Source organism: Dioscorea cayenensis, chromosome 9 (genome assembly GCF_009730915.1).
Source record: "Dioscorea cayenensis subsp. rotundata cultivar TDr96_F1 chromosome 9, TDr96_F1_v2_PseudoChromosome.rev07_lg8_w22 25.fasta, whole genome shotgun sequence".
Lineage (NCBI taxonomy): Eukaryota > Viridiplantae > Streptophyta > Magnoliopsida > Dioscoreales > Dioscoreaceae > Dioscorea > Dioscorea cayenensis.
The window spans coordinates 6,256,927-6,268,267 of NC_052479.1; the positions used below are offsets into that span (position 1 = coordinate 6,256,927).

Genomic DNA, 11,341 nt, shown 5'->3' on the forward strand with positions numbered 1-11,341 from the left:
GAAAATTTCTCTAAGACCCACGCCCTGCGCGAAAAATTCCATACGGGCGTGGACATTCACAGGCCCAACTCACAGCGGCAAACGCACGCCCCTGTGTCTTCTCGGGATGGAGAGATCCTCTGCAGAGATTTGTACGGGCGTGCGAAAATTACCCACTCCCTGTGTGGTTCACAGAGTCGCCCACGTGGGCGAGTCCACGCCCTGTGTTCTCGGATAAACCGCCCAACTCGCAGAATTTCCACGCGTGTGGAAATTACCCACCGGGCGTGTGACATCGCGATGGTCGCTCACGGGGTAGCCGCCGCCTGCGCTTCTCTCGATGAGCTCGCAGTGAATCCACCGGGCGTGTGGAAATTCCACACGCCCATGTGTTTTCTCCGGATGCTCTTTAGAAAAATTCTCGCAGCTCTGCGAGAAAAAGTTTTTTTAACATGTTTACACACTCAGAGCCTGCCCTAATATGTAAGTTTTACCAGTGAAAAACATGTGAAATAGCTCAAACGACCAAAACTTCACCAAAACACATGAAAGCACAAGATAACACCAACGGTCCACAAGAAAAGCATAGCAATGGCCTATAAGAATCAAAACACCAACACTCAAGCTCTTATTCATGCAAACACTAAACTAAAAACTAGGAAAACAGTAATTGCTTGGGTTGCCTCCCAAGAAGCGCTTGTTTTACGTCACTAAGCTTGACGTACCTCTTCTTTACCTTATGGAGGCTTGAAAAGAGTATGTTCCTCCCGACTAGACATTGCATAGCTACTTCCATTAAACCAAAAATTTGCTTGCCGGGGTGGAATATTTGTTGGAGAGTCCAACCATCTTACCTTTGGCCTCCAAGGAAACAATTTGGGTTGGGAATTGTCCAAGCTTAGCACAGGTGGATCATTGGATGGCTTCAATCTCCTACCCACGTCTTCTTCCAAACCCAAAACCTCTTTCTTGCAATTTATGAGTTGATTAATCCCAAAGAGAGATGCTTGCTCCATTACATTAGGATTTGCGTCTTCTTCCATTTCAACTTGAAAGCAATATGTCTTAACCAACTCTCCTTGCACCATTTCTTGCTCACAAACATACTGTCCACTCAAACAATCATCACATTGAATGAACGGTTCTTCTTGTATCCTCTCAATCTCGACAACATCATACTCGTTCCGCCCCACTTCTTCATTGTCATTCACTACCACATCTTCTCTATAAGGAACTTGACTTGCTTGTTCAAATACTTGTTGTTCCTTGGAGAGTGTGTCAAGTATCCCTCCTAGTTGATGCTCAAGGTTTTTATAGGAGGCTTCATGACATCTTCGTGTGGTCTCCATATTTTGGACGCAGACATCGGATGCTTCAATAAAGTTAGATAATACTCTTTGTAACTGAAATGCATCCTCGCCGAGTATCTCACCCCTTTGACATTCCTCTTGAGGTGTCTCCCAATGTTGTTCACCATTATTTCATAATAAGTTTGGGTAGCCCACTTCAATTGGATGATAAACGTTGTAACATGGAATGCTTTGTTGTCGTGAAGTAACAATTCTATCAACCTTTTTGCTGAGAGCTTCGACCTGCAAATATAGAGCAACGACTGGGTCAATCATCATTTAAAATCCTTCCAAGAAAAAATAAGACATGACAAAAGAAAAACAAATGAGAATGATGGAAGAATTAGAAAGTGTGAAATATATATATTTTTTTAAACAAATCAGAACGGTGATAGAGAAGAGATATGAAATAGAATGAAGGGTAAATAGCTAAGAAAACAAAGTGCAAAGTATCTCTAAACGCCTACTCCCCGGCAACGGCGCCAAAAACTTGACAAGGTCCCCTTGCGTATATCCCGCAAGTGCACGGGGTCGAATCCACAGGGAGTAGGGAATGAAAATACTTAATTTGGTTCTTAGCTATGTGGAAAATCAATAGTGATTAGTGTGAAATTGATTCAATTCTCAATAATAAAAGAAACAAGTGAGAGAGCAAGAATAAAGAAAAGGGTAAGGCAATCGATAAAGATGGGGTACTCGGATGATGCTTCACCTAGGAAAATCATTTCAAGTGCAAGAACTCTCTATTATGCATCCTAATCAATGCAATGGTGAGTCGTGGAAATCCTTACATACATAGTCCCAAATCTAAGGTCAACTATGCCTAACTCTATTCATGTCCCGGAGGAGAGATTAAATAACCTCTCAACCTCGCACTCGAATAAAGTTGCAATGAGCTCTAGGGATTCCAAGTGATAAATCGCTTCATAATTATAGACCTAACCCTTGGGTCCAAGCGGAAGGTCCCTAGCCACAATTAAGCCCTAGATACTAAGATCCCCTCAACGCTTCACTCCATTGCACGCGCAACTAGGCCACAGCGGAGGTTCATCCCTTAGACCATTCACTCTATTATGGCCGCAAAGAACTCAAGGAACCGAGGTAGAATCTATCACGTCGGAGGGGAAAGGGACGCTCCTGTACCTCTCGACTCACCCTCTCAACCCTCTCCAACCTACCTTTGTCTAACGCTCGTGGTGTGTCACTCACTCACAAGGTTACCAACAAGAACTCTCAACCCTAGTGTCACTCTAGGGGAAATGTTCATACAATCAAGCATTCAAGGTTGGAACTCACAATAAACATCAATTTATAGAAAGCATAATAAAGAAGTTCAATGAAACGAGTACATCCTAGGGTTCAGAATCACCCAAGTACCCACTAGGGGTTTAGCTCTCCATGGAGCTAAGTACAATCAAAGAAATTGAATGTAAAAACAATGAATCCATAAAGAAACCCCCTCGATGGTCATGTCAATGGTCTTGTGGAAAGTCCTCTACTCGTGGTCCAAGGATTCCTTCGTGCGGTATAGGATACGCCTCGATCAAGCTCCCCTACCAATCTTCTTCCCTAATGGAATCACGATGTCGGAGCCGTAGAACCTCTCCAAAACCTTGGCCAATACCCCTCGAAACCCCTAGCCGAAAACCCTCTCGCAAGTTGGGGAAAAGATGGAGAAAAAGAATACCAAAAATCGGGGCTGAATCGGCTTTAAATAGAGATCGGAATCGGGCGACTCCACGCAGGCGTAGTACGAGATACACGTCCGCTGCGTAATTTTCACACTGCCGTGGATAATTTCCACACGCCGTGTGATTCTCCGTTTCTGCGATTTTTCGCCAGCCGTGAACGATGAATCGGCTTTAAATAGTGATTTTTCATGTTGATTTTACTACGGTAACTCTGCTACAGAGACATTGCCGTAAATACTCCCGAATCCACTTTTTCATCGAGGTAACATAAACGGGCACACGTTTATGCTGTGGATCGCTTTGCTTCTTCAATGACGGATAAGATGATGTAGATCTTGTTCTATGTGCACAAGTCGAATGCTTGAGTGTGATCGCCCTTGTGCCCCTCCAAATGGTTGTGTAAACTCAAATACGGGAGGTTGGCACATACTCTAGCATCTCGCACCCGACTTATATCTTTGCGTTTGAACTTTAGCAAGATTTCGTCCAAAATCGGTGCATTGTGATCCACATTGGCTTCTTTCCTTCATAATTGGTTTCACAACCCTACATGCACGAAAGTAACATAAAAACACACATGTTAGTGTAAAAACCTGAGGAAAGTAATGCTCAACATAAGGAAATAATGCTTCGCATTCATATCGCACAAGCACTTATCACCCGACTTGTGCAATGATAGCAAGATCTTTACCAATGAGACCTTTTATTGAAGAAACATCATGATCTACAGCATAGATGTGTGCCCGTTTATGTTGCCTCGATGAAAAGTAAGGATTCGGGAGTATTTTAGCATTGTACTATAGCAGGTAATGTAGTAATTACTATAACAGTTGCTGTTCACAACCCACAGGAAAGCAGGTTTCGAGAAATCCACACGGGCGTATGGAAATTCCACCCGCCGTGTGGATGCCCGATTCCAGCCTTTATAAAGCCTCGACTTGTACCGATTTGGGGATCCATCTTACATCTCTCTTTCCACAATTTCTCCATCTTTTGAGAGGCTTGCGGCTTGGGTTTCGAGAGGCTTTGACAAGGCTTTTGGAGTAATTCTACGGCTTTGACACTGCGTTTCTCTTGAAAGATAGTTATTGGGGGAGCTTTTGTTGGCATCGATTCGGCGAGGTGTGCCCTAGGCTTGACAAGGGACCTTTATAGAGGACGAGGCTACTCCACAAGACCATCGACACGAATACTGAGGGGGTTTTCCTATGGATTACATGTTTTTACTTTTGATTTTATTATTGATTGTATCTCGCTCCATGGAAAGCTAAACCCCCTAGTGGATACTTGGATTTGTGAACCCTAGGATGTATTTGTTTCATTAACCTTTTATTATATTTTCCTTAATTGATGTCTTTAATTGAGTTCCAATCTTAAATTCTTGTTGAATTATTTTTCCTTAGAGTGACACTACGGTTGAGAGTCCATCTTGGTAATCTTTGTGAGTGAGTTACACACCATGAGGGTTAGACAAAGCAAAATTGGAGAGGGTCGAGAGGGTGAGTCGAGAGGTAGCGGAGCGTCCCCTTTCCCCTCCTGTGTGATTTATTCTACCTCCACGTTGCAAGATTTCTTTGCGGTCATAATAGAGTGAAGGGTTAAGGAGTAAACTCCCTTGGGGCTTAGTTGCGCGAGCAACAGAGTGAAGCGTTGAAGTGACTTTAATACTTGGGGCTTAATTTTGACTAGGGTTCTTTCGCATGGACTAAAGGGTTAGATCTTCATATAGGAATAGGATTTATCACTTGGAATCCATAGAGATTCTTGCAACTTTACACAGTGTGAGGTATTGAGACTGGTTGATTTCTCCGTCGAGGCGTAGTGTAGAGTTAGTCACGATTGACCATTGGTTTGGGACCGTGTATTTAAGGATGTCCACAACCTATTAAGCATTAGTTAGGAAACATTATAGTTGGTTTTGCACTTGAAGCAATAGTCCTAGGAGGAACAATATCCAAGTACCCCACTTTTATCAATTGCCTTTCCTCTCATTTTATTGTGCCTCTCTTATTTTCTTTAGTTCGTTTGCATCGATCTTTACCCACGCCATTAATGTTTCATCTCCACTTAGTTAAGTAGCAATCTTGGTGCTTCTATTCCTTATTCCTTATGGATACGACACCCCATTCACCGGCGATTTATTACTTCGACAAACCCGTGTACTTGCGGGTCAGACACAAGGGGCATTGTCAAGTTTTTGGCACCGTTGCCGGGGAATAGGCATTTTGGAAACACTTTGCACTTTGCTATTTTAGCTATTTACCATTCATTCTATTTCAGCTTTTCTTATTCTTTCATTATTCTGATTTGTTTTCTATCTTTTGGTGTAGCTCCAGGTTATGACTCGAGGGAATCCTTCGATATTAGTTGGAGATGATCCTGAACTTGAATGTACACTCAAAAGAAGGGGTAAAGAACCTGCACAAGAACCGTCGATTAGAGCTGAAATACAAGGTGAAGGGTCAAAAAATATGGTAGACGAGAATGAACAATACAGAACACTTTCTGACTATGCCAGACCCAGAGTTATAGTTATGCAGCCGTGTATCGTGCGGCCCCCGATTACAGCTCCAAATTTTTCACTAAAGCTAGTATTCATCCAAATGATATAGCAATCAGTGTAGTTCAATGGTTTGGCTGATGAGGATCCAAACAATCACATTGAAAACTTCTTGGAGGTTTGTGACATGTTGAAGAGTAATGGTATTACGGATGATGCTATAAGATTGAGGGCTTTCCCATTCTCTCTAAAAAGAAGAGCCAAACAGTGGCTCCATTCATTGCCACGAGCTTCCATCATAACATGGAACAAAATGGTCGAAACATTTCTTCCAAGGTACTTCCCTCCGAGAAAGTCGGCTAATAAGTGCTTGTGTACTAAGAATATGAAGTATTCTTTTCTTACGATGAGCATTACTTTTATCAGGTTTTATCGCTAATACTTGTGTTTTTGTGTTCTTTTGTGCATATAGGGTTGTGGAGCCAAATAGAGAAGAAAGGAGCCAACCTCCATTGTGTTTTTGTGTTCTTACTAGAAGACGCAAGCTGTCCTCGAAGACATATGAATTTGTGCCAACCTCCATTGTGATCAATGGATTATCAAAATTGGAGGGCTACAAAGGCAGTCACACTCATGTGTTCAAACTTGTGCAAAGTTAGCAAGATTCACATCAAATGTGCTTTTACTTGAAGAAGCTACGGATCTACGGCATAGACATGTGCCCATCTATGTTGACTCGATGAAAAGTGTGGATTCAGGAGTATTTTGGATTTTTGGATTTTCGGTATACGGCCATGTGCTCGAAGACATATGAGTTTGTGCCCGTTTATGTGCCCACAAAATGTTGCCTAGATGATCATTGCATGTATAGAATGAATTTAGAAATGAAGTTAAGATGTTTTTTTTTATTTTGGGTATGTGGCCATGTGGTTTCACGCTCCTAATTCTACAGAGTTACTTTTTGAATGCTTTTAATCGATCCTTTGTGTAATTCTTGAAGATATTGCACCCAGGACCAAGATTACGGCTGAAAAATGTCCTAGAGAACACTCCCTTGAGACAAAGCACATAGAGTTTGCCATTTCCAAGCATCAGGCTCAGTTCGAGCGATTGTCGAAGCTCAGGTTCGGTCAAACTCTATTCCTGGATGTGAGCGCGGTTAGAAAGATTCAGATGGCCGGTGAGATGGCATATAAGGTAGAGGAGCTTCTCTTAGTCGCCAACTGTCATAGATTACTATCAATCCGAGAGCCAGCTATTTGTAAGCTTACCATGGAGGTGCCCTCATCTTTTGAATTCGACAGATCGTACTCCAGATTCGACAGTGTCGACGTTATATAGTTTAGAAGTCTCAAATAGTATGTTAGCATGAGTGTCTCACAGTTTTCAATCTATCTAGGCTTGTATAACGAGGCTTACACAGATACAGAAGAGTACGGCCATTTGCCTACAAACTATCCAGGCACACTCACCCCACAGCAAGTATATAGTATTTTATGTGGATAAGGGTAGTATGAGACAGGGCGTGTCTAAGGGCCACATGCCAGTCCCTGCCGAGTTATAGATAGATACACGCAATCCTCAACAGATCAGATAGTGTCCAAGGTGACAGCATAGGTGTTTTGAACTGCGAGGAGTTACTCTATTTGTATTCCATGGTGTAGAGCGAGCCGATTCATATGGGGCACATAGTGGCAGACTACTTGAGGCACCAGGGCCAGTATGCGAGAGTAGGAGTACTATTCTCTGGTCCTTCCATCACTAGACTCGTCATGGGTATGGGTTTGTTGGACGCCATCTGCGGGGCTGAGAAGGCGATCATTCACTCTCCTCTCGGGCTAGACAAGATGAGACTGATGGGGTTAGTGCACAGACATGGACCTGGAGGATATCCTTTGATTATGCCTGCCCCAGAGATAGCCGAGGGTGTAGGTGATACAGCTGAGGGGTCTCAGCCGTTTCCCGAGCCTCAGCCAGAGTATACGGAGACCGAGATACCCCCTACATCACAGGAGCTACCTCCATTGCGCATGTTTTCACCATCTCGAGCCTATGATCAATTTGAGAGGCTCGAGAGTACGGTAGGGGTGTTACGGATCTAGATTATTTAGGTTCGTGCGATGCAGGCTGTGCATCACGCAGAGGTGATGGCGTGTCTCTACACCTTACAACAGCTATTAGAGTGAGACGCCGCCTAACCCTTTATCATGAGACCCAGGACTCTTCAAGCTTCACCAGCACCAATCGATCCACCAGTTTCAACATCGCCACCACCAGTAGTAGCAAAGGAGCCTCAGCATGATACTGATGCTTGACGCATTCTTTTTTTATTTTCTTTATACTTTCGTATTTCATTTTTTCCCCTATATTTCATTTTGGACTTGTATACTCAGAAACGATCCTCCTTCTGAGTTTATCTTTTATTTTTGTCTCGAGTTGTATTTCATTGCTCTATCTTTTATATACTCGAGTTTATTTTATTTTTGTTGACCTTCACTGAATCCCCTTTGTGTATGTGTGCAGATGGTCTTGTTAGTATGGAAATTAAGAACTAGTTATAGGAACAGTCAATGTGTTTTACACTTGACTATATGTGCTTCACAACCCGTTGGAACTTCACTCCCAAGGATTTTTGCTCCATCAAACGCACCACTAAGAGTTCAGTGGAGTATTGTTTCAATTGCCTACTCCCACATATATTTTGAATTACTATACTTGTTATTGTGCTTGCATGTGTACATTGAGGGCAATGTACATCTTAAGTGTGGGGGGGTGGGGGTGGGAGTTCACATCATCACACATGTTTTTACTTATGCTTTGATTATACATGCTCACGTGGCCAATGGCGGTTCACCTTAGTTGCAATGATTGTATTCTTGACGTTTAGGAGAATTTTTAACATTGAATGTTTTCATGCTCTAGTTTTTACTTGAAATTTTAGGAATTTTTTCCCGATTGACACTTGTTGCACCACTCATGCATGAAATTCTGTTGGAAACTCAAGTTCGATGTTTAAGGGACTAATTAGTTTTGTTTATTGTGTTATTTTGCTGGAAAAAAAAATGTACTTATTTAGCTGTACATTGGGGAGTGGAAAGAGCTACCACCCATGAAGTATGAACCTACTCTCATAAGTCGGATACTAGTTATGCCCTATTGAGAGAAAGAGGTATCTCATGGGATGAGTGAAAGCTACTACCCCGTTAGAAAGAGCTACCAGCTCGAAAGTTTGAAAGCCACCTTAGCGGCCGCTTTGGAAAGGGCTACCTTAGAGGATGTGTGAAGCTACTACCATCTCTTTACTTTGTTTTGTATATAAATAAGTCCCTTATACTTAGAACTTTGAGGAGTATACGTTCGGTTTATATGAGTGAGTTCACACACTTACATGATTTCGGGTTTGTTGTTCTTTTTTATTCAAGTGTTTTAACTAGCGTAATGATTTTTTGTATTTAGTGTTGAAATTTCCCTTACTTGTAGAATGCTTCCTTTGCATGCTTTGGTGAACCTAATGCCAAGCACTTTTAATATTTCCTACTTTTATGCTTCCTTTGCATGATTTAGGACAAGCAAAAGCTTAAGTGTAGGGGAAGTTTGATAAGTGCTTGTGTACCAGGAATACAAAGTTTTCTCATTAATACTTGTGTTCTTTTGCACATATAGGGTTGTGGAGCCAAATAGAAAAGAAAGGAGCCAAAGTAGATTGTGAATGCATTATGTTGATGGAATCTTGAAGTGAACACACAAGAAGACGTAAGTTGTGCTTGAAGACATATAAGTGTGTGCCAACCTCCATTGTGATCAATGGATTATGTAAATTAGAGTGGCACAAAGTCAGTTATAGTCATGTGTTCCGACTTGTCCAAAGTTAGCAAGATTCTCGTCAAATGTGCTTTTACTTAAAGAAGCGACATGATCTACGGCATACGTGTGGCCGTTTATGTTGAATCGATGAAAAGTGTGGATTTAGGAGTATTTTGGTGGAGTAATGTAGCAGGTACTGTAGTAAATCAATGTAGCAATTTACTGTAGTAGTTACTGTTTATAGTCGCAAAAAAAAAATCAGATTTCCAGAAATCCATAAGGGCGTGTGGAAATTCCACACGCCCGTGTGCATTCCCGATTCTAGCCTATATAAAGCCGCCAACAACCCTAATTTCATCCTTTATTCTATCTTTTCTCTAACTTTTGGGAGGCCGGCTGCTAGGGGTATAAAGAGGCTTTAGCAAGTCTTTTGGAGTGGTTCTTCACCTTTGACACCGCATTTCTCTTGGAAGATAGTTATTGGGGGAGCTTTCGTCGGCACTGATCCGGCGAGGTGTGTCCTAGGCTTGACAAGGGGACCATTGGAGAAGACGAGGCTACTCCACAAGACCATCAACACGAATATCGAGAGGGTTTTACTACGGATTGCATGTTTTTACTTTCGAATTTCATTATTGATTCTATTTTCCTCCATGAAGAGCTAAACCCCCTAGTGGGTGCTTTGGATTTGTGAACCCCAGGATGTATTTGTTTCATTAACCTTTTATTATACTTTCCTTAATTGATGTCTTTAATTGAGTTCCAATCTTGAATGCTTGTTGAAATGATTTCTCCCTTAGATTGACACTAGGGTTGAGAGTCAACATCGGTAATCCTTGTGAGTGAGTAACACACCATGAGGGTTAGACAAAGCAAGATTGGAGATGGTCAAGAGGGTGAATCGAGAGGTAGCGGAGCGTCCCCTTCCCCCCCCGCCTCCTCGAGTGTGCTTTATCCTACTTCCACGTTCCAAGTGTTCTTTGTGGTCACAATAGAGTGAAGGGTTAAGGAATGAATTCCGCTTGGGCTTAGTTGTGCGAGCAATAGAGTGTGGCATTGAAGTGACTTTAACACTTATTAATTGTGGCTAGAGGTCTTTCGCCTGGACCAAAGGGTTAGATCTACATATAGGAATAGGATTTATCACTTGGAATCCCTAGGGCTTCTTGTAACTTTACATAGTGTGAGGTGTAGAGCTGGTTGATTTCTCCGTCGGGGCATAGGATAGAGTTAGTCACGGTTGACCTTAGGTTTGGGACCATGTATTTAAGGATGTCCACGACTCATTAAGCATTAATTAGGAAGCATAACAGTTGGTTTTGCACTTGAAGCAATAATCCTAGGAGGAATAATATTCGAGTACCCCATTTTTATCGATTGCCTTTCCTCTCATTTTATTGTGCCTATCTTTCTTATTTTCTTTGCTTTATTTTTATCGATCTTTATCTCACCATCATTGATTTATTTCCACTTAGTTAGTAGCAATCTTGGTGTTTCTATTAGTTATTCCCTCTGGATACGATACCCCACTCACCTAGGATTTATTACTTCGACAAACCCATGCACTTGTGGGTCACACGCAAGGGTGTGTTATCGGCAAAGCTTCACAATGAGATATCTTCATTTGTTCAGATGGAACTTGAATCCTTGTTTGAGACTTCGGAGCGATTCAAGGACCTCTTGTGGAAGTGTCCACAACACAGGTTCCCCGAATGGATAATCATTCAATCTTTTTACAATGGGTTCAATCTAGTACAAGACAACTTCTAGATGACACTGCAGGAGGTACAATGGGGAACAAGACCCCTAAAGAAGCTCAGACAATTGGTAGAAGAAATGGCCATGAATAGATACCAATGGAATGCAAGAGAAAAGAAGAAAGTGGCTGGACTTCATGAAATTGATGCGGTTACATCTTTGGCAGCCCAAGTAGAGGCATTGAGCAAGAAATTTGATACATTGACTTCACTGAGGGTAACCGCTATCACAAGTTGTGGTGGTTATGGGGGTTCACATAT

The 11,341-nt window shown here is 42.1% G+C and overlaps 1 non-coding gene across 1 annotated transcript; it reads right to left on the minus strand.

Annotated features, from left to right (window-relative positions):
* Positions 1-10,922: 10,922 nt before the first annotated feature.
* On the minus strand, positions 10,923-11,029 carry LOC120269657. The gene has a single exon (XR_005539301.1). It is a non-coding gene; the product is annotated as a small nucleolar RNA R71 (small nucleolar RNA).
* Between the last annotated feature and the right edge of the window lie 312 nt (positions 11,030-11,341).